Consider the following 6,456-nt stretch of genomic DNA (forward strand, 5'->3'; position numbering starts at 1 on the left):
CATATATTAAGTCTCAAAAGATTAATCTTCCTCAAAAATCTGTTGTTTTCATCAAAAGCAAATCCTAGGACTTGTAACACTCCCACTCGTACCTATTCTTAACACATTTCCAATGTCCCTGGACACAACCAGGAAAAACCATTTGAGGGCAATCTTTCACCACACTCAGGCATTGTGTAGTCTAGACAATTCCCAGACTCATTCATTCCATCAACAATCTCTCACCAGCAACAATCTATTTTTGTTATCCCCAAACCACTTAGTTGTTAAGTGGACTCTTGGACCATTAACTTTAAGTGAACAGAAAGAGACATGACACATATTTAAATTATAAAAACTGAAGGTAATATTAAAGGTAAGACAAATTGTTTCATGTCAGTAGAAGATGGCTGATCTCACTGTTAACCTTTCACTAGGTTTTTGGCTCAATAATGGAAGCATTACGTTCTACATGCAGTATGTTTCCTTCCTGCCTCTTTATTGCTACTAAGTTAAAGAATTTAAAATTACAATGATAGGTCATTAGGAATGTCAGCAAGTGATTGAGGGCGTCATCTGATAATTCTGTTATCAGAATGTTATTTCAGTCCAGCTCAAACATGGACAGGGAATGAAGGGAGAGATTTATGAGTGAGCAGTACCTTGAAAACTCTTAAGTCCACAATGGAATCAAAACCTGGAAGTTTGATTGGTTTTACTTGGGCTTAGTGACAAATTCCTAATCTACTCTGATTACATTGCACTCCTTAGGGCATAGGTCCCATGGCCCATTAGGAACAGACCACACAGCAAAAGGTGAGCAGCTGGCAAGCATTACCACCTGAGCTCTGCCTCATGTCAGATCAACAGCAGCACGAGATTCTCATAGGAGCGGGGACTCTTTCATGAACTGTGCATGCAAGGGATGTAGGCTGTGCGCCTCTTATTGGAATCTGGTAATGCCTGATGATCTGAAATGGAACAGTTTCATCCCAAAACCAACCCCCCGACCCCGTCTGTGGAAAAATTGTCTTCCACAAAACTGGTCTCTGGTGCCAGAAATGTTGGGGACCACGCTGCAGAGCAATTCTTTATATTCTATTGTGGCATCTTGATGTTTTTTTTTAAGCATCCCCAAGATTTCATTGTTTTGTTTTCTCTAATGAGAAAGAAAATAATCAAGTATTGGGGATGAGTCCGATTCCTAGTGACTGAGGCATTTGTTCCACAGCTTGTTTTGTTTTATTTTAATCCCAACCCTTTACCCTCATCATTGGAAATTGGCAAAACTTTATCCCCAAAGTGGTAAGTTCTGGCTTGTCAAGATAATTAAGGCTATCGCTGAGATACACCACATTTGAAGTGACAGAAACGGTCTTTAATGGCATTATCAGTGTCATGGAGAAATTTTCCCATCCATGATTTTTCAGGTCCTAGGATGTTTCCCTCTGGCAACCAACATTTTTTTTTCAGAGAGAAAAAAATGTATCTGTAGTCACTGCCCATCTTCTGGCAGAATGTATTGAAAGGTGTACACTCAAGAACTGCAAGATGATCAGAATTATTATTTTCACTGTTTCCTTGAACATCACACTTCAGTCAGGAGGTACTATGGTAGACTGCTAGTTAACCTCTGAAAAACAATTAGTGTGTGGATTTGCATTTAGGGGCTACTCTCCTAACCTTGTAATAATCTGGGCCTGTCAGAATTGAGAACAACACATCTTTTCCCATCTATGTAGTGCCTCCAAAGCAATTTTAATTTTAGAAAATATCTTCTATGGTTTGGATTTTCTGCATCACAATAACCAGAAGTCATTAAGCAGTTCACATCTATACAACAGTAGCTAAAAAGCAAAATCTCTGCCAGTATGCATTTGATGGGCATCATTGATTATGTGTGATTTCCAGCAGTTCGTTTCAGTATAATACTTACCAGCCATTAACACTGGGTGGCTAGTTTTCCAAGCGTATCCTAAAAAGGGTGACCCAGATAGGTTTTTGCTGTGCAAAGTGTTATATTGATGCCTCTTGTCCTCTTCCAGTGGCTAAATTTATCTGTTTTATACTGAAAAGTACTAATACTGGTTGGTTGAGGTAATTTTTTTTTTCCACAGAGCACACTCTGCTGTATGTGCAAACTACATACTTGAGCAACGTCTCATGAAAGGCAATGCGCTGGAGCAAATGCATTTTCAGTTACATAATTCCCACTTCCAGACACTCATTGAGATTCTTATTTTCTACTTTTTGAGCTATTTCTATACAATGGCCACCTTGGCCAGTCCACATTTCCCAACACATAGAGATTCTCATTCTTGCTTCGCATTGAGTGGGCTCTGTTTATGACATATACCAGAATGCACTCAGACAATAGGTAGGTTCTCAAAACAGCCAGGGAATGCCCTCTTTTGTGAGAAGATCCACAAAAAACTACTGAATAAATGATTCTTTTACAAGCAGGGAACCTTTAGGCATCAAAAATTTAGAAAAATAGCTCTGGGTGTTATGCTTTTGTCTTCTTAGAAAAGGATCACTTGCAGTCCAGGTTACATCTAATTTTACAAACAATGGGTAGAAAGTATAACTGATTTATTTCCAAAATTTAATCTGCTCATGTAAAACACAGAAATGGAAAGGGCTGTGAGGGTGTTTGATTTTTTCCTTCTTACAGACTTCACATACATTACTTGTCAATATGTTTTTAAGATTTGTCTGATTCATACGATTTTCTGTAAGACACTCAGACATGGATGTCTTTGCTTTACAGGATTGTAGCCTGCTGAACAAAGTGGAAAAGGTGGGTCACATTCAATCAACAAAAAGGCACAGGGGCAGAGGACAGACAGCACAGAAAGCATGGTTTTGCCTCTGCACTTGAAGATTTTAAGTACCAGAGCTCTAATACGGGCTTTTCTGTCAATTCATTCATTGTTCAACAAGTTTTTTTGAGTGTCTGCTATGTGCCTGACATTCTTCTAGCACTGTATTTTCAGAATTGAACATAATTGATCAAAGTACCTCGCTCATGGAGCTCATAGTGTCTAGGGGAGGGCAGAGAAGAAAGGAAAAATGAAGGAATATATAACTCACTCTAGGTCCAGGTAAGGATGTATGTGAAAGCTTCCTAGTAGAAGAGCCTCCTAAACGGAATCCTAAGTAAGAATTGACCAGGGAGGGAGAAGGAAATCATTTTAGCATGAGAAGCTTCTGGAGTCATGCAGATGAAACTGTGTGTGTGGTGTGCTTGTGGTGCTGGCAGCAATTTGGTGTTGCTGCAACTTTTGGGGTGAGGCAGGGAGTGAGGCCAGCTTTGGTACCATATTAAAAAGCTCGGTCTTTGTACAACCAAGACTGGAGAAGACAGTAGATTTAAGAAAGTGACAAGATCAGATTTTCAAGCACCTATTCTGTGCTCTTGTGGGGTACTGCTGGGTGTGGGAGCTACAAAGATAAGAAGACACTACAGGTCCATGATCTGAGGTGCTCACTTCTGCACTGCCCACCCACCTCTTTTTTTCTTTTTGGTCTACTTTACTTTCTTATTCGACTCTAGACCTGCTCTCCCTTGATCCACACCCAGCACACCGTTCCTCTCCCTTCAGTGCAGGATGGGCATTTGGTGGCCAGTCCCTGTCCTTTCGCACAGAGATCCAGCATGCAGAATAACAAAACTATTTAATAACTCCTTGGCAAGGCTGACATATTAGCTTTAGTTTCTATCATTAATACCTGCTAGTCCCATGCTTCATGGCACCAGAAAACTGATGACCAAAAGTCCCAATTCCCTCACATTTTAAGCCATCAAACAAATCTACCTTTACAGGGAAACTTGAAACCAAATCTGTTCTTTAAAAACCAATGCACAACAGACACATAAACCAATGGAACAGAATAGAGAACACAGAAACACCACCACACATCTACAACCATCTGATCTTTGACAAACCTGACAAAACAATGGGGAAAGGACTCCCTATTCAATAAATGGTACTGGGAGAACTGGCTAGCCATATGCAGAAAACTGAAAGTGAACCCCTTCCTTACACCATATACAAAAATTAACTCAAGATGGATTAAAGACTTAAATGTAACAGCCAAAACTATAAAAACCCTAGAAGAAAATCTAGGCGATACCAGTCAGGACATAGGCACTGGCAAAGATTTCATGACAAAATCACCAAAAGCAATTGCAGCAAAAGCAAAAAATGACAAATGGTATCTAATTAAACTAAAAAGCTTATGCACAGCAAAAGAAACTAGCATCAGAGTGAACAGGCAACCTACAGAGTGGGAGAAAATTTGCAACCTATCCATCTGACAAAGGACTAATATCCAAAATCTACAAGGAACTTAAACAAATCTACAAGAAAAAAACAACCATATTAAAAAGTGGGCAAAGGATATGAACAGACACTTCTCAAAAGAAGACATTTATGTGGCCAACAAATATATGGAAAAAAACTCATCATCACCAATCATTAAAGAAATGCAAATCAAAACCTAAATGAGAGGCCTGGTGCGGTGGCTCACGCCTGTAATCCCAGCACTTTGGGAGGCCGAGGCGGGCGGATCACGAGGTCAGGAGATCGAGACCATCCAGGCTAACATGGTCAAGCCCTGTCTCTACTAAAAATACAAAAAAATTAGCCGGGCATGATGGCAGGCCCCTGTAGTCCCAGCTACTCAGGAGGCTGAGGCAGGAGAATGGCGTGAACCCGGGAGGCAGAGCTTGCAGCCAGCCAAGACTGCGCCACTGCACTCCAGCCTGGGCAGCAGAGCGAGACTCCGTCCCAAAAAAAATAAATAAATAAATAAATAAATAAATGAGATACCATCTTATGCCAGTCAGAAGGGCAATTATTAAAAAGTCAAGAAATGAGATACTGGCGAGGTTGCACAGAAGTAGGAATGCCTTTACATTGTTGGTAGGAATATAAATTAGTTCAACTATTGTGGAAGACAGTGTGCAATTCCTCAAAGATCTAGAACCAGAAATACCATTTGACCCAGCAATCCCATTACTGGGTAAATACTCAAAAGAATATAAATCACTGCATTACAGAGATACATGCATGAGTATGTTCAGTGCAGCATGCTTCACAATAGCAAAGACCTGGAATCAACGCAACTGCCAATCAATGATAGACTAAAGAAAACGTGGTACATATACACCATGGAATACTATGAAACCATAAAAAAGGACACAGGGAGGGGAACACCACACTGGGGCCTGTTTGGGGGTGGGATGGGAGGAGGGAGAGCATTAGGAAAAATAGCTAATGCATGCTGGGCTTAGGTGATGCATTGATAGGTGCAGCAAACCACCACAGCACACGTTTACCTATATAACAAACCTGCACATCCTACACATGTACCCCAGGACTTAAAATAAAACAATGCACAACCTTTCCAAAAGAAAGCTTTCTCCAATAATTCATAAAGAAAGGTTTCTTTGGAAAATGTTGTGCATTGGTTTTTACATAAGAGTAGTACCTTGTTCTACCAGTTATAGTACCAACCATCGTTATTTTTTTTCCTCCATCAAGTACCCCACAGGGCTTTTCATTGCAGTTTACAAGCACCTAGTCCTAACCCTATCTAATTTGAAGTGTGTGTGTGCGCGTGTGTCTGTGCGTGTGTCTTTGTGTTCTGTTGCTTGCCAGAAGCATGTACTACTACCAAGGCTTTATCAATGTCCTGTTCCCAAAACCATTTCTGCTTATTCCTCTCACATCCCTCCTTTCACTAGTCATTTAAAAACAGTAAAACCTATTTCTTTATCCTGACATTATGGTTCCATTTTCCACAAATCTCCTTGTCTTGGCCCAGAAGCATATTTTGTAGAGCTGCAATTAAAATTTAATGTATTTTTTAATTTCCCAAATTATCAGTCCTCAGTATACATTTGGTGTAATATAATCTTCATTGTGTTCTAGCTTATCATAATTTATGATCCCCCTCTTGCTGAACATGTAGGTTGTTTCCAGTTTTTCACATTAAAACATAATGCTGTCACACACCTTTAGGCATAGCAGCTCTCTTCTGTGAACTATGATATGTCTTTATGCTAAGTTCACAAGAGCAGGATTACTAATGTGAAACTATAAATATCTTTATGATCTTTTATTACAGGATTGGCATAATGCTTTCCAAAAGCATTATGCCAACAAAATGATTGATACATATTCTTGACCTTACAAAAGCAGTAAATTAAATCATGAATGCAGCATCTGCAGACAGCTCATCCTGCATTCATGCTGCAGGAAGTTCAGGTCACAGTTTTGAGTATGTTCTTTCATTTTTAATCAACTTCTGCTCTTAAATCTTAGAAGTACACAATATCAACTTCCAGCATAACCGAGAAGTAACCATAAAGACCGATTAAAATGTTATTTACTATGAGATTATACTAGTGCCATTTTTAGCTTATGACACTTATCAATGTCATTTAACCTTATAAAAGAAAAATGTATC

Source organism: Macaca nemestrina, chromosome 12, assembly GCF_043159975.1.
Source record: "Macaca nemestrina isolate mMacNem1 chromosome 12, mMacNem.hap1, whole genome shotgun sequence".
In the NCBI taxonomy this organism is placed as follows: Eukaryota; Metazoa; Chordata; class Mammalia; order Primates; family Cercopithecidae; genus Macaca; species Macaca nemestrina.